Source organism: Lampris incognitus, chromosome 6 (genome assembly GCF_029633865.1).
Source record: "Lampris incognitus isolate fLamInc1 chromosome 6, fLamInc1.hap2, whole genome shotgun sequence".
In the NCBI taxonomy this organism is placed as follows: domain Eukaryota; kingdom Metazoa; phylum Chordata; class Actinopteri; order Lampriformes; family Lampridae; genus Lampris; species Lampris incognitus.
This window is the reverse complement of record NC_079216.1, coordinates 69,475,436-69,499,774: the sequence shown is the minus strand read 5'-3', so window position 1 is coordinate 69,499,774 and position 24,339 is coordinate 69,475,436. Positions and strand designations below refer to the sequence as shown.

General features: G+C 43.8%; 1 long non-coding RNA gene across 1 annotated transcript in view; it reads left to right on the top strand.

Moving 5' to 3' along the window:
* The window catches only part of LOC130114773 (uncharacterized), a 245,746-nt gene that overhangs the window by 18,650 nt on the left and 202,757 nt on the right, over positions 1-24,339 (top strand). Inside the window, exon 2 of the long non-coding RNA XR_008810418.1 lies at positions 10,459-10,522. This is a non-coding gene — a long non-coding RNA (uncharacterized LOC130114773). The remainder of the gene's footprint in view (positions 1-10,458; positions 10,523-24,339) is intronic.

Sequence of the window (24,339 nt, the reverse complement as noted above, 5' to 3'; positions counted from 1 at the left end):
GGACGCTCCTCAGCCTCCTCAGGAAATGCAGGCGTTGTTGGGCCCTTTTCACAAGGGTCTGGGTGTTTAATGTCCACGAAAGGTCCTCGCTGATGTGGACTCTTTGTTTGTCGGCTGGGAGAGCTGGCGCTGGATCGACTGGGAGAGCTTGGTCTGCTGCTGTGGGCACAGGGACCGCAGCCTTGGGGCAGGCTAAGCTTACTGCTAGCCCATGCAGACCAGCAGTTCTGATAACACCGAGGGTGGTCTGGGAGAGCTGGCGCTGGATTGGCTGGAGGGCTTGGTCTGCTTTGTCCGGTTGCAACAGGGACCACGGTCCCTGCCTGGAGCTGCACCCGAGGAGGAAATACGGATTGCAGTCTGACAAGATGCATAATCGGGGCAGGCTAGGCTAACTGCTAGCCCAGGCAGACCAGCGGTTCCGACAGTCATCCTGGCTGGCATTTGTTCTCTTGGACAGTGATTTTTTTTTTGGTGTGTTTGGCTATATATATTTGAATATGTGTGGTCTTGTAGTTCTTGAATGTGTTTTTGTCTTTGTGTTGTACTGCTGTGGGCTGGGGGAAACGGCATTTTGTTTCATTTCATGTGTGCAAGTGCATGAGGTGAAATGACAAGTAAAGTGTTCCTGATTCCTGATTCCTGATAATAATTTATAAACAGTACACAGCATGTGTCTTGTGTATTTACAATTGTAAATTTGTATTGTAGGTCTGGTTTAAAATGATGGAGTGCACATTATAGCTATGTAAGTGAGACATCTTGAACAGAGGGAGCTATTTACAAAGTGTCATATTTATTTAATAACTGTCCATTATTGCACCATGCTATTAAGTGTTCATGAGAGAGATGGGCTGTGGGGGAAAAAAACTGATCCTATGTCTGGTGGTTTTGGTGCACATTGCTCTGTAGCACTTGTCAGAGGGTAGGAGTTCAAACAGGCTGTGTCCTGGGTGTGTTGGTTCGGTGCCAATTCTGCCCGCCCATTTCCAGCCTCAAGAGGTGTACAAGTCCTGCAGGGTGGGCAGGGGAGGACCACTGATTTTTTTTTCTGCTGTCCTTATGGTTTGCTGCATTCTGATCCTATCCTGTTTTGTTGCTGCTCCGAACCGGACCATGATGGATGTGCACAGGACAGATTCAGTGACTGTGGTGTCCAACTGGCTCAACAGCTCCTGTGGCAGACCAAATTTCCTCAAATGCCGCAGAAAGAAAATTCTCTGCTGGGCCTTTTTGAGAATGCAGTTGATGTTGGTCTCCCACTTTAGGTCTTTGGAAATGGTAGTTCCCAGAAACTTGAAGTTCTCCATGGTTGACACAGAGGTGTCTCCTAAAGTCCACTGTCATCTCCACCGTCTTGAGCATGTTCATCTCCAAATTGTTCTGACTGCATCAGACCACCAGCTGCTCAAACTCCCACTGATATGCAGACTCGTCACCATCTTGGATGAGTCTGGTGACCGTAGTGTCATCAGCAAACTTTAAGAGTTTAACATTTGAGTCCTTGGAGGTACAGTCATTGGTGTAGAGGGAGAAGACCGGTGGGGAGAGAACACATCCCTGGAGAGCACCAGTATTGAATGTTCATATACGAAAAGGGACTTCCCCAAGCCCCATCTACTGTTTCCTGCCTGTCAGGAAGCTGGTAATCCACTGACAGATGGCAGGGGATACATTGAGCTGGGAGAGTTTGGAGGAGAGATTTTCTGGAATGATGGTATTGAATGCCAAGATGAAGTCCACAAACAGCATCCTTGCATATGTCGCTGGGCAGTCAATGTGTTGCAGGATGTAGAGCAGTCCAGTGTTGACTGTATCATCCACTGACCTGTTTGCCCAATAGGCGAACTTCAGGGGGTCCAGCAGGTGTCCTGTGATGTTCTTCAGGTGGGCCAACACCAGTCATTTAAAGGACCTCATGACCACAGATGTCAGAAGGACAGACCTGTAATCATCCTGTCCTGTGATGGAGGGTTTCTTGGGGACTGGGATGATGGTGGAGCATTTGAAATAGGAGGGGATTTAACACAACTCTAGGGATCTGTTGAAGATCTGCGTGAAGCCAGTTGGTCAGAACAGGCTTTAAGACAGGAGGGGGAGACACCGTCTGGACCTAGTGCTTTCCTGATCTTCTGTCGCTGGAAATGCCGGCTCACATCCTCTACACATATCTTGAGTGCAGCCTGAGTATCAGCGGGGTAGAGTAGGGGGGTTGCCAGAGGTGTGATGGGGCCTGTTTCATTGGGCTGGAGAGAATGTGTCCCTCTCAAATCTGCTGTAGAAGATATTCAGGTCGTCAGACAGGTTTTTCTTCACCTCAGCATGGAGGGATGGTCTTCTGTAGTTTGTGATGTATTGCAGACCCCTCCACACTGAAGCAGGATCGTTGGCTGAAAACCTGTTTTTTAGCTTTTCGGTGTAGCTTCTTTCAGTCACTGCGATCTTTCTCAGTGACTTTCTGGTCTGCTTGTACAGGGCTCTATCCCCACTATTGTAGGCGTCCTGCTTGGCCTACCAAAGTTTACTTAGCTTGGCTTTGAACCATGGCTTGTTATTGTTGTTGGTGCAGAAGGTTTTGGTAGGCACCAAAAGCTTATGTAAGATGTCACAGTGTCAGTTACTTTGTCCAGGTGTCCAGTTGACGCATCAACAACACTCCAATTACAGTCAAAACAGTCTTACAGTTCCTGCATCGCCTCAGTGGTCCATGTTTTAACCACAGGCTATGCAGATTTTAGTTTCTGCCTGTAGGTTGGAATAAAATGAACCAATCAGTGATCAGAGTGCCCCAAAACTGCCGGGGGGACACAACGATATGCATCTTTAAGAATTGGGTAGCAGTGGTCCAGTGTGTTGTTATCCCTGGTGGGACAATTAATATAATGTCTGTATTTTGATAGTTCGTGGTTTAATTTTGCTCTGTTAAAGTCCCCAAGGGTTATGAAAAGTGAATCTGTATGTTTTTGCTCTTAGCCGGTAATCTGGTCAGCCAGGGTTTACAGTGCACCTTTCATGCTGGGTAGGATGTAAACACTGACCAGGATGAAGGATAAACACTCCTGTGGTGAATAAAAAGGCTTGCAGTTTATGAACTGAAAGCCGCTTTATTCAATATTGTATTCTTACAACACATTTGTTCTCTGCAGTTCTTCACAACTCCGGTTCTTCTATCCATTACCTTGGTCAGGGGCACAGGCAGGAGTATTAACCCGAACATGCATGTCTTTTTGATGATGGGAGGAAACTGGAGCACCCGCAGGAAACCCAAGCAGACACAGGGAGAACATGCAAACTCCACAGAGAAAGGACCTGGGATGGCCTGGGGTTTGAACCCAGGACCTTCTTGCTGTGAGGCAACAGTGCTAACCACTGGGGCACCGTGCTGCCAAGTGGTTAGCACATTTATGAACAATGTCTCCAAGTTCGAGCTGCAGTATTTACTTAACACTGACATCTGTACACAAACATTCGTTTATCTTCTTTCTGCTGCTCCTGTTAGGGGTCACCACAGTGGATCATCTCTTCCTGTCCTCTGCATCTTCCTCTGTCACACCAGCCACCTGCATGTCCTCCCTCACCACATCCATAAACCTCCTCTTTAGCCTTCCTCTTTCCCCCTTGCCTGGCAGTTCCATCTTCAGCATCTTTCTCCCAATATACCCAGCATCTCTCCTCCACACATGTCCAAACCATCTCAATCTTGCCTATCGCCAAATCTGTACAACCTGAGCCGTCCCTCTAATGTGCTGACTCCTAATCCTCCTCATCTTCATTACTCCCAACAAAAATCTTATCATCTTCAACTCTGCCACCTCCAGCTCCACCCCCTGTCTTTCCATCAGTGCCACTGTCCCCAAACCATACAACATAGCTGGTCGCACTACCATCTTGTAAACCTTCCCTCTCACTCTGGCTGGTACCCTACTGTCGCAAATAACTCCTGACACTCTCTCCACCCACTCCACTCTGCCTGCACGCTCTTCTTCACCTTTCTTCTACACTCCCTGTTACTTTGTACAGTGGACCCCAAGTATTTAAACTCATCTACATTTCCCACCTCTGTTCATTGCATCCTCACCAATCTACTGTCTTCCCTCTCGTTCACGCATTTGTATTACGTTTTGCTGCTAATGACTTTCATTCCTCTTCTCTCCAGTGCATACCTCCATGTCTCCTGGCTCTCCTCAACCTGCACCCTACTCTTGCTACAGATCACAATGTCATCCGCAAACATCATAGTCCATGGAGACTCTTGCCTGATCTCGTCCGTCAACCTGTCCATCTGCATTGCAAACAAGAAAGGGCTCAGAGCCGATCCTTGATGTAATCCCACCTCCACCTTGAACCCATTCATTACTCCTACTGGAGACCTCACCACTGTCACACTCCCTTCATACATATCCTGCACCACTCTTATATACTTCTCTGCCACTCCCGACCTCTTCATACAATACCACACCTCCTCTCTCAGCACCCTGTCATATGCTTTCTCTAAATCTACAAAGACACAATGTAACTCCTTCTGGCCTTCTCTATACTTCTCCATCAACATTCTCAAAGCAAACATCACATCTGTGGTGCTCTTTCATGGCATGAAACCATACTGCTGCTTGCTGATCATCACCTCTCCTCTTAACCTAGCTTCTATTACTCTTTCCCAAATCTTCATGGTGTGGCTGGTCAACGTTTTACCTCTGTAGTTACTACAGCTCTCCACATCACATTTTTTCTTAAAATTCGGTACCAGTGCACTTCTTTTCCTGTCCTCGGGCATCCTCTCACTTTCCAATATTGTGTTAAACTACTACTACTACTACTACTACTTTTGGCTGCTCCTGTTAGGGGTCGCCACAGTGGATCATCCGTTTCTATTTCTTCCTGCCTTCTGCATCTTCCTCTGTCACACAAGCCACCTGCATGTCTTCCCTCACCACATCCATAAACCTCCTCTTTGGCCTTCCTCTTTTCCTCTTCTCTGGCACTAAGAATGCACATGCCAGTGGATTCTTAGTGTCGGTCCTCAGCCTGGATAAATGGGGAGGATTGCATCAGGAAGGGCATCCAGCGTAAAATCTTTGCCAAATCAAATATGTGGATCATAAATAAGTGTTAAACAGTCTAGTTAAAAACTCCACTGCCATCTCTCTTAAACATCTCCATGCCTCCACAGGTAAGTCATCTGGACTAACTGCCTTTCCACTCTTCATCCTCTTCATAGCTGTCCTCACTTCCTCCTTGCTAATCCACTGCACTTCCTGATTCACTATCCCTTCATCATCCAACCTTCTCTCTCTCTCATTTTCTTCATTCATCATCCACTCAAAGTAGTCCTTCCACCTTCTCAACACACTGTTCTCGCTTGTCAGCACATTTCCATCTCTATTCTTCATCGCCCTAACTTGCTACACATCCTTCCCAGCTTGGGCCCTCTTTCTAGCCAATCGGTGCGAGTCCTTTTCTCCTTCCTTAGTGTCTAACCTCTCATACAACTCACCATACGCCTTTTCCTTTGCCTTTGCCACCTCTCTCTTCACTTTATGCTGCATCTCCTTGTACTCCTGTCTACTTTCTTCCTCTCTCTGACTATCCTACTTCTTCTTTGCCAACCTTTTCCTCTGTATACTTTGCTGTATTTCCTCAGTCCACCACCAAGTCTCATTATCTTCCTTCCTCTGTACTGATGACACACCAGTTGCCTTCCTAGCTGTCTTCCTCACCACTTCTGCAGTAGTTAGAAAGAAAGCCACTTTATTTTTGTCATTGTACAGTTTTTTTTTTAATGAAATTTGACTTCTGCATTCAACCCGTCCTATTGTGTAGGAGCAGCGGGCAGCTGTGGTGCAGTACCTGGGGACCAACTCCAGTTGCCCAGCCATCCGGCAACTCTTCACTATCACCCAGTGCCTGTCTTAACTCTTCCCTGAACTCCACACAAAAATGGTCCTTCCTCAGCTTCCTCCATTTGATCCTTGGCTCTGCCTTCACTCTCTTCCTCTTCTTGGTCTCCAAAGTCATCCTGCAGGCCACCATCCGATGCTGCCTAGCTACGTTCTTCCTTGTCACCACATTGCAGTCTCCAATGTCTTCAGATTGCACCTCCTGCATAGGATATAGTCCACCTGTGTGCACTTTCCTCCACTCTTATACGTCACCCTGTGTTCCTCCCTCTTCTTGAAAAACGTATTCACCACAGCCATTTCCATTGTTTTCGCAAAAGTCACAACCATCTGTCATTCCACATTGCTCTCTTTGACACCATACCTACCCATCACCTCTGTTCCCTTCACCAACATGCCCATTTAAGTCTGCTCCAATCACCACTCTCTCTTCCCTGGGAACGCTCTCCACTACTTAATCCAACTCACTCCAGAATTCTTCTTTCTCTTCCATCTCACACCAAACTTGCGGGGGCATATGCGCTGACAACATTCATTATCACACCTTCGATTTTCAGCTTCATACTTATCACTCTGTCGGACACTCTCTTCACCTCCAACATACTCTTGACTACTCTTGACATGCTCTTGACATACTCTTCAATTGCTGGGAGTGCAGATCGAAACTCCCCTTTGTTGGAGCCTCACCAGTGGACTGGTGTGCTTCCCCCATCTACATCACCTCCATGTCTCACAGTGAGCCACTGTTCCTCCAACTAAGATCTCCAACTTTCCGTGTTTGTGAAAACAGGTGAAAAACTTTCTGGAGTGAGTTGCCTAATATTAAGCAGTTATTCTCTAGTGAAAGTAATCTGGTTTGAGTAACTGGACACAGAGAAAAAAACAAAGCTGGAAGTACTAGAGAGTGTTGAACAGATGCTGCCGTCCACAGCGCCATTAGTTTAGGGGTATCCTAAGCATGATATTAGCAAGGGCTTGATCCAAATCGAGTATTTGGGATAGTGAGGAGTGTTTGGCAGCGGGTCCTCAGCTGGTGTCACTTCTCAGCCCCAGTACAGAGCTAAAAAGCAGCAGTGCAACCTCAGCTGTTGCAGGTAAACCCCGTCTCAGCAATCTGTTCCAGCGATGCATTCCTGGATTTGTTCAAGGAGGGTTACCGAGCCCTGTAACCTTGAAGAGTCAGTCCTGTAACAATTTTGCAGTACTTAACACAGAGCATGGCCAATCTAGTTTTATTCAAACCATCTGAATGAATTCAGATATTACCTTAACCTTTATAGGAAAGACCAGAATAAATGCTATGAATAGTAGGGCTTACACTTTTTTTTAAGACGTGTTGTTGTCTTGTCATTATGAATTTAAATACCTTCAGTGGAAAGCTCTCACACTGAGAGGGACTGGTTTGCCTTTGTGAATATTTAGAAGGCACGACCACAATCATAAACATTTCTCATTTCAGTTCACAAACACGTTGCAAGCAATCAGCCTTGGATCACTGATGACTTGTTGGTCTTCAAACATACGCCGTCTGTAAATATTTTACCATTTACATGCGGTACAATGTTAAATGCTGCCACTCTTAGATTCAGTGCACCACACAGATTTTACTTGTCTGTTATAACCGTGCATGGTGGTTCTCAGTAACAGGCTCTTAATGAACAGTTGAAATAGAATGCAACAGTCAACGTCTCACTGTCTCTGTCCTGTCTGTTTGAGACACAGTCTTCTCCACCTGTTAGCCATCAGTACCATGTGCACTGCAGACTAATCAGACTTGACTGTTGGCACACAGTTCCTATTTTCACCCCATAACACTCCCCTACCAACATCCTAGCCCCCCCCCCTCGCTGTATCTCTCTGTCTGTCTGTCTGTCTGTCTGTCTCTCTCATGAAGTTGGAAGTACTCTGTGGCTTTTCCTGTATGTATATTGCATAGCTTGTATTATAAGTAACTCAACTACTGTACTGTAATTGCCCACAATGTCTTCCATATGTGGCATTTGTATCATGCCGTTGTGGCCTTCTCCTTGGAGGATTGTCTCGGCGCTGTAAACACAGAGATGCCCCCCCCCCCCAATGAAGATGAGCGACTCGTTCACTGAGAAGAGTCTTTGGGGGTCCTTGCCCAGTTAAGCCTGCAAGGGCACAAATGAGATCCCTTCCCTAGACAGCTAGTAACCCAGACATTTATGTCTGGCAGGAGTGATAGGGTTTACTGTTTTCTCCAAGTAGTATTTTGGCTTTGTGCACTATATAGAAAGGCTTATCAGCACTGATGTTGACTTTCCATTACCTGTCACTTTGAATAAAATGCAGGAGCTTGTCTAATATAAATTCAACTTAAAATCATACACTAATGACAATTCTGCCAGCCGATGCACATAGGTGGAGTGACTGTACTACAGAGGTGTAACGATCCATGGGTTGATGGTTCAGTTCGATGATCAGTGATCCAATATCATCGATGCAAAGTGAAAAGTCGATGCATATCGCCATCTTTAAGAGTTTAACACTTTAAGACTCGCCTAGGATGTGAGAAGTTTAAAGCTCAATATCTCTAAACTACTGAGCACACAGATAGGACCTCATAAATCCAAGGTGATGAAGCAGAGATGTGCATGGAGGAGGAGGTCTATTTTACTCTTTTTACTAAAAATTTATTGTTTTTCATTTAAATGTCTGGAACAGCTCAGTAATAAAATTATCAAATCATGTTTTAGTTGCTTTTTGTGAGTTGATATAAATGTAGCCGAATAATAGGTATGATATCGTCTGGTATGATCGCAGGCCCCTGAATTGAATTGAATCGAAATCATATCACTCCAGACTTTGTAATATCTGCAAATATCGTATCGTTGTCCAAAGAATGGATATAAAATTGTATCGTGATGACGCTTGTGATTTACATCACTATTGTGCCACGGTTTTGTCCTTGATTATTTTTTCTTATTTTCTTATTGTGTATAACTGCATGTCAAACCCAACCAGAGAAAAAATATAGATTACCCTTATCCAGCTGGGCTGACTTCAGTTGGATTTAAGATGTGCCTAAAAGTTTCTGTGATATGAGTCCATGTCAGTATTTCCATGAATATATCACTCTATGCTGGAGACCAGGAGGAGAGAATGCTTTTTATGTCGGTCAAATCCAGGCTGGTTGAAAGAACCTTGCAAACTGTCATAATATTTTATAACAGGCACTCTTATATTTAACTCTCTATCCTTCCCCTGCCAGTTTCCCTCTCTCAAAATCGAAGAATACTACTATCTTTTATTTTAGCTAAGTCTGCTATTTCTAAATAAGTTGCCATTTTAGTGAGCTATAAAGTTCTTGGCATTTGCTGTCACACTCCTTTAAACTGCTTGCTGGGTATATTCTCACCATAAAGTAAACGAGTCAATAAACGAAAACAGGGTTTGGAGCCTCCTCCTGCTGGTGGTGTGGGCAATAGTACAGAGTAAACAGCAAGACTGATTAGCAGCAGCCTCTGTATTTTCTTTTTTTTCTTCTTTTCCCCCCTTTCCCCCCAATTGTATATTGCCAATTACCCCACTCTTCTGAGCCATCCCGGTCGCTGCTCCACCCCCTCTGCTGATCTGGGGAGGGCTGCAGACTACATAATGTCTCCTCCCATACATGTGGAGTCACCAGCCACTTCTTTTCACCTGACAGTGAGGAGTTTCACCAGGGGGATGTAGCGCGTGGGAGGATCACGCTATTCCCCCCAGTTCCCCCTCCCCCCTGAACAGGCACCCCTGACCGACCAGAGGAGGCGCTAGTGCAGCGACCAGGACACATACCCACATCCGGCTTCCCACCCACAGGCACGGCCAATTGTGTCTGTAGGGACGCCCGACCAAGCCGGAGGTAACACGGGGATTTGAACCTGGATCACCGTGTTGGTAGGCAACAGTATAGACCGCTACGCTACCCGGACGCCCCGTAGCCTCTGTATTTTCACTCACTCCCATGTGTGCTCTACAAGTCTTGGTTATGATTGACACTGTGAGGCTGCTATTCCAGAACATTCCAAGTTGGTGCCTAGTGTTGTTGTGGAACGCATCAATCATATTTATTCCATTAGTTGATAATGTGCATCTTGCCTGTCCATACACTATCCTCTTTTTTAACAGCTACAACGACAGGGTTGGCCCATGATGTTATCACTTCTCTTTGATTGATCGGTATTGTCTGCTACTGGATTGTCATGGTCCAAGAGATAGTTCTAATTTTGGGTGGCTTATCAAGGAGCAAAATGCTGAAAAAGCAGCCTCCCTGAAGCAGTCCCCACTGCTTCGTGGCTTGCTCTCTAATGGAACAGGAGGGGGCATTGGGATTTGGAGTTACTTTGCGAGGATCTTCTACGCAGTCGTCGGGCATTTCCTGGGTGCCCTCCAGCTGTGTGTGTTTGGCTGTCATCCAAATGTCTGGGTATGCCCCCCCCCACATAAGCTGTGCCACTCCATTTTAGTGTTTTAGCATGCCACTGATGTCAGTATGTTCATTCATGTGTCTGACTTTATGACTGATTGCTGTTTTGTCTGCTCTTGTCCCCGATAGGAGGGTGTTACCAAACTGCAGAGCAGCTGTAGAAAGGACAGATCCTTGTGTCTGAAACTTGAAAGTAAGTGCAAAACATGCATAACACTGTGTGAACAACTGAAGACATCCATGTGTGTTGTATAAATATGACCGAGTCATTTAACTTAACTCTCACACGCATATGCATGCTTGCACAAATGGACGCACGCACACACACACGCACACTCACACGCACACATAGCTGCAGTCGGACACGCGTCACAGACATGTGTCAGGTGTGGGCTGTTTCTGAAGTGCTTGCCTTGAGGCATCACATTTTGTTGTGTTCCTCTGTGTTTCTACCTGTTGTGCCTAGTTAAACAGTGAGTGCGAGATATGTTTACCATCTGCTGTTGTACACCGAAAACTCAGCTTTTCAGAAAGTACTTTGCATCACCCTTTTAGCTCTTCTTTACTCACTTTGAACGGCTTCTGCATCTCGTTGTAGCTCTCAGTTTATTTGGGTCCCCAGACGTTTTCTCCCATAGCCATTTTGTGGCCCCAGAAACATTTTAGGCACTTACTTGTTCCGACCCTTGTGCTTCTTGCTATTGGTTGCTTATAATTTTGGCAATCTTGGAATGCCTTTTTGATGATTACACTCATTTTAAGTTGCTCTGGATAAAACCATCCAGATACTGATCGTCTCCTTGCTGCTTTATTGAAGCAATTGTTGTCTCCAGGAGTCAATAAGTCTGAGCTTTGGTTCTCTATGCTCCTGTGCTCATTGATAGTATGTGATGCTGGTTGTAGCCACTAGGGGGAAGTATGGCGCTGATGTCACAAAAACATGGGTTTGATTAAACAGCCATTAAATAACTGACTACTGGATAATATGTTATAATTACCTGGCAATACGTGTGTATACATTATTGTCTATGTAGCAAGAAATCACTCATCAAGATTTGTATCATGAAATGGAATACAACAATGATGATGGCTTTTTATACTTTTTCTTCATCACTGCCACATTTGCAACACATCCTCCCTGTTTAACATTTTAAGAAGTTACCGATGGCTTCTTCGCTGTCAGTTTTGCATGTCTCCTTTGTTGCTAATGTTCGTTTGCGCTGGCGTGCAAATATTTGGATCAAGTCATTACGCCGTTATTATGCCACATGCTGTTACCTAATCCTAACCCTAACCAATTTTTATCTTGTGAATAACAAAACTGGCTGAAAATAAATGCATAATTGATGAAAGCAACATGGAGGAAATTAAATCAAAGCTCCGGGATCTTTGCTGAGAGACGTAATATTAACAACAGAGTGCCGAAACCAGGCGTAAAGATTTGTCTGCCAAAATGCCACTTCTACAACCATGGGTTCAGCACGGCTGTGAAAGGGTTAGCTTTGCAAAGCCACAGAAATTCACATTTTCTTTACTGCACACAGTGAATGCAAGACAGGCTATAAACAGGCTATAAGTGTGTTAACGATAATATATGCAGACAGAAGTTTGAGCCCTCAGAGGAGACTCTTCTTCGGAAGAGAGGGGCAGTGTGTTGACGTAGCCATGCTTCACTCTTTACTGCACTCTGCATCATTAAGAACACGTGTCTGATGACTCATGATCTGCATCAAAGATGCTGGGTGCAGCTCATTTCTAGTTAATGTCTAGCTCATGTCTAGTTCATGTCTAGTTCATGTCTAGCTCATGTCTAGCTCATGACTAGGTCATGTCTAGCTCATATCTAGCTCATGTCTAGTTTATGTCTAGCTCATGTCTAGCTCATGTCTAGTTCATGTCTAGCTCATATCTAGCTCATGTCCAATTCATGTCTAGCTCATGTCTAGTTCATGTATAGTTCATTATAGTTCGTGTCCAGTTCGTGTCCTTTTCGTGTCCAGTTCATGTCTAGCTCATGTCTAGTTAATGTCCAGTTCATGTCCTTTTCATGTCTAGTTCATGTCTAGCTCATGTCTTGCTCAACTCTAGCTCATATCTAGTTCATGTCTAGCTCATATCTAGCTCATGTCTAGCTCATGTCTAGTTCATATCTAGCTTATATCTAGCTCATATCTAGCTCATGTCTAGTTCATGTCTAGTTCATGTCTAGCTCATGTCTAGTTCATGTCTAGTTCATGTCTAGTTAATGTCCAGTTCGTGTGCTTTTCATGTCCAGTTCATGTCTAGCTCATGTCTAGTTCATGTCTAGCTGATGTCTAGCTCATCTCTAATTCATGTCTAGCTCATTTCTAGGACATGTCCAGTTCATGTCCTTTTCATGTCCAGTTCATGTCTAGCTCATGTCTAGCTCACGTCTAGCTCATGTACAGTTCATGTCCTTTTCATGTCTAGTTCATGTCTAGCTCATGTCTAGTTAATGTCCAGTTCATGTCCTTTTCATGTCTAGTTCATGTCTAGCTCATGTCTTGCTCAACTCTAGCTCATATCTAGTTCATATCTAGCTCATGTCTAGCTCATGTCGAGTTCATGTCTAGCTCATGTGTAGTTAATGTCCAGTTCGTGTGCTTTTCATGTCCAGTTCATGTCTAGCTGATGTCTAGCTCATCTCTAATTCATGTCTAGCTCATTTCTAGGACATGTCCAGTTCATGTCCTTTTCATGTCCAGTTCATGTCTAGCTCATGTCTTGCTCATGTCTAGTTCATGTCTAGCTCATGTGTAGTTAATGTCCAGTTCGTGTGCTTTTCATGTCCAGTTCATGTCTAGCTCATGTCTTGCTCAACTCTAGCTCATATCTAGTTCATATCTAGTTCATGTCTAGCTCATGTCTAGCTCATGTCTAGTTCATGTCTAGCTCATGTCTGGTTCGTGTCTAGCTCATGTCTAGCTCATGTCTGGTTCATGTCTAGCTCATGTCTAGCTCATGTCTAGTTCATGTCTAGCTCATGTCTAGTTCATGGCTAGCTCATGTCTAGCTCATGTCTGGTTCATGTCTAGCTCATGTCTAGCTCATGTCTAGTTCATGTCCAGCTCATGTCTAGCTCATGTCTGATTCATGTCTCATTCATGTCTAGCTCATTTCTAGCTCATCTCTAGCTCATGTCTAGTTCATGTCTAGCTCATCTCTAGCTCATGTCTAGTTCATGTTTAGCTCATGTCTAGTTCATGTCTAGCTCATCTCTTGCACATGTCTAGTTCGTGTCTAGCTCATGTGGTTCATGTCTAGTTCATGTCTACCCCACGTCTGGTTCATGTCTAGTTCATGTCTAGCTCATGTCTGGTTCATGTCTAGCTCATCTCTAGCTCATGTCTAGCTCATCTCTAGCTCATGTCTAGTTCATGTCTGGCTCATGTCTGGTTCATGTCTAGTTCATGTCTAATTCATGTCTAGCTCATCTCTAGCTCATGTCTAGTTCATGTCTAGCTCATGTTTGGTTCATGTCTAGCTCATGTCTGGTCCATGTCTAGTTCATGTCTACCCCAAGTGTGGTTCATGTCTAGTTCATGTTTACCCCAAGTCTGGTTCATGTCTAGTTCATGTCTAGCTCATGTCTGGTTCATGTCTAGCTCATGTCTAGTTCATGTCTAATTCATGTCTGATTCATGTCTAGCTCATGTCTAGCTCATGTCTAGTTCATGTCTAGCTCATGTCTGGTTCATGTCTAGCTCATGTCTAGCTCATGTCTAGCTCATGTCTGGTTCATGTCTAGCTCATGTCTAGCTCATGTCTAGCTCATGTCTAGCTCATGTCTAGCTCATGTCCTAGGGGCTGATGTCCACCTTCTGATTGCCTGCATGTGCGTGTGTTTGTGCATATGCACATATGTGTGTGCGTGTGCGTGTGCATCGTGTGTGTATGTGCGCGCGCGTGTGTATGTGTGCATGTGAATGTGTGTGCGTGTGTGTGTGTGTCTTTGTGTTTGTGTGTGCGTGCGTGCCTGAGAAAGGGTGAGGAGGCCAGGGTTATTAGCGTGGGTGAATGATTTTGTGGGTGTGTGTGTTGGGCTCACAAACTTGAACGTTTCCCTCCTGTCAGCTGGATACAGCGGTGTTCCACTTTGCCTGTGTTCATGCCAGGGACCTGGATCCGGATCCGAGTGCACTTGACCCCAGAGTTCATTTCATTTGACCAATGTGAACACTGAACAGGTGGTCTGGAGTTAGGTTCACGTGTACTATGGGTACAGTCCGTGTCATGAAAACAACTGCACTGGAACACGGAGGTGCACCCGCAATGCTACCAAGGCACTTCTCCACCTGTCTCCTTCTCCATATGTGTATGTCTCCTCCCACATCTGCGTATGTCTCCTCCCTATCTGCATGTCTCCTCCCACATCTGCGTATGTCGCCTCCTCCATCTGCATATGTCTCCTCCCACATCTGTGTATGTCTCCTCCCACATCTGTGTATGTCTCCTCTTCCATCTGCGTATGTCTCCTCCCACATCTGCGTATGTCTTCTCCCACACGCAGGTGTGTGTGCGCTGATCTCAGGTGTGTAGATACGCGGGTGTGTGTGTGCTGATCTCAGGTGTGTAGATATACAGGTGTGTGTGCTGATCTCAGGTGTGTAGATAAGCAGGTGTGTGTGTGTGCTGATCTCAGGTGTGTAGATAAGCAGGTGTGTGTGTGCGCTGATCTCAGGTGTGTAGATAAGCAGGTGTGTGTGTGCTGATCTCATGTGTGTAGATATGCAGATATGCACGGCTGATCTCAGGTGTGTAAATGTAGCAAGTGTATGTGTGCTAATCTGAGGTGTGTAGATGTAGCAGGTGTGTGTGTGCTGATCTCAGGTGTGTAGATGTAGCAGGTGTATGTGTGCTGATCTCAGGTGTGTAGATATGCAGTTGTATGTGTGCTGATCTCAGGTGTGTAGATATGCAGGTGTATGTGTGCTGATCTCAGGTGTGTAGATATGCAGGTGTATGTGTGCTGATGTCAGGTGTGTAGATGTAGCAGGTGTGTGTGCTGATCTCAGGTGTGTAGATGTAGCAGGTGTATGTGTGCTGATTTCAGGCGTATGGATATGCAGGTGTGTGTGTGCTGATCTCAGGTGTGTAGATGTAGCAGGTGTGTGTGTGCTGATCTCAGGTGTGTAGATGTAGCATGTGTGTGTGTGCTGTTCTCAGGCGTTATATTACAGGTGTTTGTGCTGTTCTCAGGTGTGTAGATGTAGCAGGTGTATGTGCGCTGATCTCAGGTGTGTAGATGTAGCAGGTGTGTGTGTGCTGATCTCAGGTGTGTAGATGAGGCATGTGTGTGTGTGCTTTTCTCAGGCGTGTATATTACAGGTGTTTGTGCTGTTCTCAGGTGTGTAGATACACAGATGTGCGTGTGCTGATCTCAGGTGTGTGAATGTAGCAGGTGTGTGTGTGTTGATCTCAGGTGTGTATATGTAGCAGGTGTATGTGTGCTGATCTCAGGTGTGTAGATATGCAGGTGTATGTTTGCTGATCTTAGGTGTGTAGATATGCAGGTGTATGTGTGCTGATCTCAGGTGTGTAGATGTAGCAGGTGTGTGTGTGCTGATCTCAGGTGTGTAGATATGGAGGTGTGTGTGTGCTGATCTCAGGTGTGTAGACATAGCAGGTGTATGTGTGCTTATCTCAAGTGTGTAGATACGCAGGTGTTTGTGTGCTGTTCTCTGGTGTGTAGATACACAAGTTTTTGTGTGCTGATCTCAGGTGTGTGTGTGCTGATCTCAGGTGTGTAGATGTAGCAGGCGTATGTGGACTGATCTCAGGTGTGTAGATATGGAGGTGAGTGTGCTGATCTCAGGTGTGTAGATATGCAGGTGTGTGTGCGCTGATCTCAGATGTGTAGATGTAGCAGGTGTATGTGTGTTGATTTCAGGTGTATAGATATGCAGGTGTGTGTGTGCTGATCTCAGGTGTATAGATGTAGCAGGTGTATGTGCACTGATCACAGGTGTGTAGATATGGAGGTGTGTGTGTGCTGATCTCAGGTGTGTAGACATAGCAGGTGTATGTGTGCTGATGTCAAGTGTGTAGATAAGCAGGTGTTTGTGTGCTGTTCTCAGGTGTGTAGATACACACGTGTGTATGTGCTGATCTCAGGTGTGTAGATACACAGGTGTGTGTGTGTGCTGATCTCAGGTGTGTAAATTTAGAACGTGTATGTGTGCTGATCTCAGGTGTGTAAATGTAGCAGGTTTGTGTGTGCTGATCTCAGGTGTGTAGATGTAGCAGGTGTGTGTGTGCTGATCTCAGGTGTGTAGATGTAGCAGGTGTGTGTGTGCTGATCTCAGGTGTCTAGATGTAGCAAGTGTGTGTGTGCAGATCTCTGGTGTGTAGATGTAGCAGGTGTGTGTGTGCTGATCTCAGGTGTGTAGATATGGAGGTGAGTGTGCTGATCTCAGGTGTGTAGATACGCAGGTGTGTGTGTGTGCTGATCTCAGGTGTGTAAATGTAGAAGGTGTATGTGCACTGATCTCAGGTGTGTAGATTTAACAGGTGTTTGTGTGCTGATCTGAGGTGTGTAGATATGCAGGTGTGTGTGTGCTGATCTCAGGTGTGTAGACATAGCAGGTGTATGTGTGCTGATCTGAAGTGTGTAGATACGCAGGTGTTTGTGTGCTGTTCTCAGGTGTGTAGATACACAAGTGTGTGTTTGCTGATCTCAGGTGTGTAAATGTAGCAGGTGTATGTGTGCTGATCTCAGGTGTGTAGATGTAGCAGGTGTGTGTGTGCAGATCTCAGGTGTGTGGATGTAGCAGGTGTGTGTGTGCTGATCTCAGGTGTGTAGATATGCAGGTGTATGTGTGCTGATCTCAGGTGTGTAGATGTAGCAGATGTGTGTGTGCTGATCTCATGTGTGTAGATGTAGCAGGTGTGTGTGTGCTGATCTCAGGTGTGTAGATATGCAGGTGTGTGTTTGCTGATCTCAGGTGTGTAGACATAGCAGGTGTATGTGTGCTTATCTCAAGTGTGTAGATACGCAGATGTTTGTGTGCTGTTCCCAGGTGTGTAGATATACAGTTGTGTGTGTGCTGATATCAGGTGTGTAGATGTAGCAGGTGTATGTGTGTTGATCTCAAGTGTGTAGATACGCAGGTGTTTGTGCTCTGTTCTCAGGTGTTTAGATAAACAGGTGTGTGTGTGCTGATCTCAGGTGTGTAGATGTAGCAGGTTATGTGTGCTGATCTCAGGTGTGTAAATGTAGCAGGTTTGTGTGTGCTGATCTCAGATGTGTTGATGTAGCAGGTGTGTGTGTGCTGATCTCAGGTGTGTAGATGTAGCAGGTGTATGTGTGCTGATCTCAGGTGTGTAGATATGCAGGTGTGTGTGCGCTGATCTCAGGTGTGTAGACATAGCAGGTGTATTTGTGCTTATCTCAAGTGTGTAGATACGCAAGTGTTTGTGTGCTGTTCTCAGGTGTGAAGATATACAGTTGTGTGTGTGCTGATATCAGGTGTGTAGATGTAGCAGGTGTATGTGTGTTGATCTCAAGTGTGTAGATACGCAGGTGTTTGTGCTCTGTTCTCAGGTGTTTAGATAAACAGGTGTGTGTGTGCTGATCTCAGGTGTGTAGATGTAGCAGGTTATGTGTGCTGATCTCAGGTGTGTAAATGTAGCAGGTTTGTGTGTGCTGATCTCAGATGTGTTGATGTAGCAGGTGTGTGTGTGCTGATCTCAGGTGTGTAGATGTAGCAGGTGTATGTGTGCTGATCTCAGGTGTGTAGATGTAGCAGGTGTGTGTGTGCTGATCTCAGGTGTGTAAATGTAGCAGGTTTGTGTGTGCTGATCTCAAATGTGTTGATGTAGCAGGTGTGTGTGTGCTGATGTCAGGTGTGTAGATGTAGCAGGTGTAGCAGAGATAACTATTACATGTTATAAACTTATTGAAGTTCGGCAGAGTACATGAAGCTGTTGTTCTTTATATATTGAGTTTCTCTTGTACTCTTCATACTCAAACCTGACATATTTTACTTAGCGCCTCCTAGTGGTGACGGTTGTGGTTACATGCATTACGTAGTAACATCTCTGTCCCTTTTTCTTTAATGACACACATTCAAAAAAACATACAATGACTCGCAGAGGAAACACAAGCCATATGACGCAACACAATATTTCCATCATCAAAACAAATGCTGACAGAATACACAAACAAAACAAAACAAAACAAAACAGGGGGATCTACAAAAGGCACATATACAAGTTTATACACAAAAATCATTTTTAAATCACTGGGCAAAGAAGCAAAATGCTTAAACCCAGGGGACACCAATCAGAAGAACAATAAACAAGATAGAGCCCAATACACCCTTCTGGCATCTTGTTAGAATACATGGTGTTAAGAGATGAGAAAACGACTCGACCTCATGTATGAACCAAACAAGAGGGCTTGCTGTTTCTCCATTTGCTACTATGAATATGATATTTACCCGTCAGAATAATGACATGAATCATGTCAGAGACGGATTTTAAATCGACCCAACATCTTCAGACACGGGGCAATAGAAAAACATGTGCTCTGAAGTTTCGTCTGTTGCCTTACAAAACCCTTTTCTTAAGAACATCTGCAACTGGGTAGACCTTATGAATTATTTTAAAGTGAGTTTCCTCTACCTTTTGGGAATTTAGGGGTAGGGTAATAAATGTAGAAGGTGCTTTCACCATCAGAGACCAGGTGTCCACATGAGGACCATGTGCACACACACGGCTCTCTGTTATAATCATGGAACACAGACTGGTGTGTCATCCACGTGTCCCCCAGCTGAAGAAAGGCTTTGGTTTAATAAAGAGTTATTGTTTGCTATAGTTATACTACATAGCAATACTGTTGAAATGTTATTTGAAATCTAAATAAGATATTATAAATGTTTTATTTCGCTGACCTGTTGTAATGCGTGGCCAGTCCGCAGTCAGGGTGAAGGGTCAGGGCAAAAAATCAGGAAGTGATCGAAAAGAAAAAGAGAGACGTGATGGGGCAGCCCAGTATCACGCCAAAGCGTGGAATACACCCGCCGGTCCCCAACGTGTCAGTGTCACGGTTTGCCTCTGCTCAGGTGTGAAAAGTACACGCTTGTATGAAGTTGCAGTGCCAGCACGGGGCGATGATTAACTCAATGCCAGCAACTCCCCACAGAGGAAAAGAAGCATACAGCATTTTCCAAAATCCCTCCCCTAACCCTAACCCTAACCCAACTATAACCCTAACCCAACTATATCCCTAACCCAACTATAACCCAACCATAACCCTAATCTAACCTAACCCAACCATAACCCTAACCCTAAACCAACCCTAACCCAACCATAACCCTAATCCAATTATAACCCTAACCCAACCATAACCCTATCCCAACCATAACCCTAAGCCAACCCTAACCCAACTATAACCCTAACCCAACCCTAACCCTAACCCAACTATAACCCAACCCTAACCCTAATCTAACCTAACCCAACCATAACCTTAACCCTAAACCAACCCTAACCCAACCATAACCCTAATCCAATTATAACCCTAACCCAACCATAACCCTATCCCAACCATAACCCTAAGCCAACCCTAACCCAACTATAACCCTAACCCAACCCTAACCCTAACCCAACTATAACCCAACCCTAACCCTAATCTAACCTAACCCAACCATAACCCTAACCCTAAACCAACCCTAACCCAACCATAACCCTAATCCAATTATAACCCTAACCCAACCATAACCCTATCCCAACCATAACCCTAAACCAACCCTAACCCTAACCCAACTATAACCCTAAACCAACCCTAACCCTAACCCAACTATAACCCAACCCTAACCCTAATCTAACCTAACCCAACCATAACCCTAATCCAATTATAACCCTAACCCAACCTTAACCCTAAGCCAACCATAACCCTAACCCAACCATAACCCTAACCCAACCCTAACCCAACCATAAGCATAACCCTAACCCAACTATAACCCTAACCCAACCCTAATATAACCTAACCCAACCCTAACCCTAATCTAACCTAACCCAACCCAACTATAACCCTAACCCCAACCCAACCCTAATCTAACCTAACCCAACCACAACCCAACCATAACCCTAACCCTAAGACAACCCTAACCCAACCATAAGCATAACCCTAACCCAACTATAACCCTAACCCCACCCCAACCCTAATCTAAGATAACCCAACCCAACTATAACTCTAACCCCAACCCAACCCTAACCGTAATCTAACCTAACTCAACCATAACGCTAACCCAACCCTAATCTAACCTAACCCAACCATAACCCTAACCCAAACATAACCCTCACCCTAACCCTAATCTAACCTAACCCAACCATAACGCTAACCCAGCCCTAACCCTAATCTAACCCAACCCTAACCCTAACCCAACTATAACCCTAACCCTAACCCCAACCCAACCATAACCCTAACCCAACCCTAACCCTAATCTGCCTTCACATCTTAATTTGTCACGGTTTGTCTGAGCGGGGGCAAACCGTGACACTGACACGCTGGACTGGCAGGTGTTTTTCACGCTGTGGCATGATACCATGAAGGGGAGAGAAGAAGTGAGACGGTTAGTTTGTAGCTTGTGACATAAGAAAGGTTTAAAAATGTAACGCATGTATTTTATTGAAACAGTCTTGTAGTTTATCAGTTTAATGACATATTAATGGAATGTTTAAGCTGTAAGTGTTGAACTGGTTGATGTAATGTAAACTTTGGCAAGAATTTACTGCAAGCTATTATCCAGTTTCACTGTAACTGTGTTGATATTCTCGTTAGCACGCTAGTTAGCTAAGCTAGCTGAATAGTATATCATGGTGCTGGGAAATAGCCTGTTAGCTCGATCAGCAAACATATGCAGCTAAGCCCTGATAAAGAAGATTTCACATGGAGCACAGACACACCAGATAGCGGTTTGAGCTGTGGCAACACTCAAACTTCTTCTGGCAATGCTGGGTTCTGGCGCTGGACAAGCTTTAATAAACAGGCCCTCTCATCTCCACCTGTGCATGGAGCTTTCAGGCACAGCGTCCTTCTCCTGAATAGTGTGAGTGAACATCGCACACACGGTCATTCTCCTGAATGCCGGGTGGAACATTCACACGCGCTGCATTCTCCTGAACTGCGTGAGTAGTGGTTTTTCCCTCAGGCTCGCAAGAGTGAAGCTGACACTTTTTGGACGTTTGATTATCAGGCCTGCAGCGGGGTTTTTGAGTATTCATTTATTTTGTTTTACACATGCCAGTTTTAGCTAGTAATGTTTAGTCATGTTTGAGCTCTTATACATGTGAATACACACAAATGTGGCTGCATCTGGAAAAAGTGTAAAAGTGTATGGAATATTGAAAAGGGCATTTTCTTTGAATTTGAATTGAGATTGTGCTGAGCTACAACACACATTTCAATAAACTATTTACCACTAAGTGTTTGTGGTAAGTAAGACATTTTATTTTATTCAATAATAAGTAAATATTTCAATTACTTATCTTCTTGTTTTGTCTAATTACTTATAATGTTTTAATAAGGTAAATGCTCAACAAGGTTATAGGTTGCTCAGTTAATGGGAATAAGTCTATTTAGGAAACTCAAGTTAATATAAAAGTAAGGTTAATTAGTTAAGAGAACCAAGGGCCCTGCCCTCAACATCAGTGGGGTAAAAGGGGTTACATGCGAATTGACTAATTCTAAATTCCTTGTCAAAAATAGTAATACCTGGAATTTCGGGATTGTTATTAATAAGAATTGTTAGTAATAGTGTGTTCAAAATAAATAATTTTGGCGATATTGGACACCCTTGACGAATACCACGTTGTACCTTGAATCTAGGGGTCATTCCAGGGTTCAAAGATACAGAACTATATATGTCAGTGTAAAACATCCCAATTACATTGCAAAAGTTTTCTTCAAATCCCATAAAGTGTAGCGCTTCCAGTAAAAAGGAATGTTCGATGGCACCAAATGCCTTATAAAAACCAAGAAATAACACAAAACTATCTGTATCAATTAAGTCTCAATAAGCATATCAAGTAAGTGCTTGGTATGGTTATGTATACTTCTACCTTTTATAAAGGCTGAATGACACTCATCGACTATTTGTGTTGAGCCCTCATTTAATCGATTAGCATAAACATGTGCCAACAGTCTATAATCGTTACCTAATAACGTTTATCGGTCTCCAATTGTCTCATGAAATGTTATCTTTGTCGGGTTTTGGGATGATGGTGATAATACCTTGCTTCATAGTGGGAGAAAGTTGTTTTTTTTCGTGTTTTTTTTTTTTTGCTGAAATACATTCTAAGAAGGTGTTATAGAGCAGTTCTCTTATATCCCTCCAAAAAAAGTGTAGAACTCTACGGTTAATCCGTCAAGTCCTGGTGACTTCCCAGTAGACATCCACAGGATTGCTCTATCCAACGCTTCAATCTTAAACTTATCCTCCATATGTTGTTTAAATTCATCATCCATCATTTAATTAAACTCTCTTAATTTTTTTCAAAAAACAACTAACAATTTTCCTTGGAAAAGTTGGATTTGTACAGGTTACTGTAGAAAGCTCTTATTTCCTCATTTACTTGGTCTTCGTTATGGCATTCTTATTTTAGTGGTAAATTAGTGTTATTTGTGGTGATTTTGCGCCATCTAGCGGCTTCCCTTAAAATATGAATTGATTTCGTAAATACTTGGCTCTTATTTTGAAGTGTCGTATTCACTTTTTAACGGTCAAAGTTCATTCTAATTCCGGAAGTTGATTGACAGAAGTGTGATTACGCTGTTCTCTAGGAAATCTTTTAAATTTCCTACTAACTCTCTTGAAAGCGTCCATGCCTTGGGAAGGCTTTGTTTGTAAGTATTGGCTTAGAAATGCATTTAAGAATATATCGCTAGAATGTTTTCAATGCTCGTTTAAATCGCGTTAGCTACGTTAGCTTCGAAAGCTATTCTATGTAACCTGATTGATAGGCTAGGCTCGTGCATGTCTGTTTGTATGGAATATAAGATGTAATGATAAAACACATTTATAATGTACATTTTATGTTTATTTACAGTTTAAAAAAAGAATAATACTCCATTGCTGAACTGAAGACAAGTAAAAGCCTGGAAACTACATCTCGCCTCTGAAGTTCACTGGATGTGTTAGCTGTCTGTCTAGTTGAGCGGACGGGCGTGGAATGAGGACAGAACAGTCTTGGTTTTCAATAGTAACAGCGTTTATAAGCAACTTTTGAATTTTCTTTTTGATTTGTCTTTGTTTTCCCAGACTAAAGAAATATGACGAATTATTTTCCCCCTTCTTCAATCCATCGAGCTCTTGAACAAATAAATGCCCCCTTTGCATTTTCCTAATATATATTATCCAGTTGGGATTGGATATTGTTTAATTTAGCTTGTTCCTCCAAGATAATTCAGTTTTATAACATAATCTGTTAATATCACTTATAAGGTCTCGCTGTTTCTGCTTTTTACGTTTAGAAGAGCATTTACTTCTTTTAATCGCAAGCTGTCTAACTTTAAATTTGAACCACTCCCATTTACTTAAGGGGGACCTTTCCAGTTCAGCAATTTCTGTAACCAGTTGTTTGGCTTCTGTGCAAAAATCTTCATTTTCCAAAAGGTTATTGAATTTTCAGATAGAGCTAAGGTTAGACTCATTCCTACACAACAGAAAGGACAACGAGATTACACAATGATCAGTTAGACGTGAAGCAGAGATTTCACACTTAGACCCCTCATTGACCAAAGTACTGGAGATCAACCAATAATCTATCCTTGAACACTGGCCATTATTAGATGCATTAAACCAGGTATATTGTGTAGTAGTGGGATTTTTCATTCTCCAATAGTCAGTCAAACTTGCTTTTGTGACCAATTCAACTATGATTTCACAATTATGACACTGTCCCCTTGATGGAAGATGGTCAAACCAGAGATCAGGAAAAGTCTCCCATTATGATTTTATCAGTTGTGTAAGACACTTTCCATTCCTC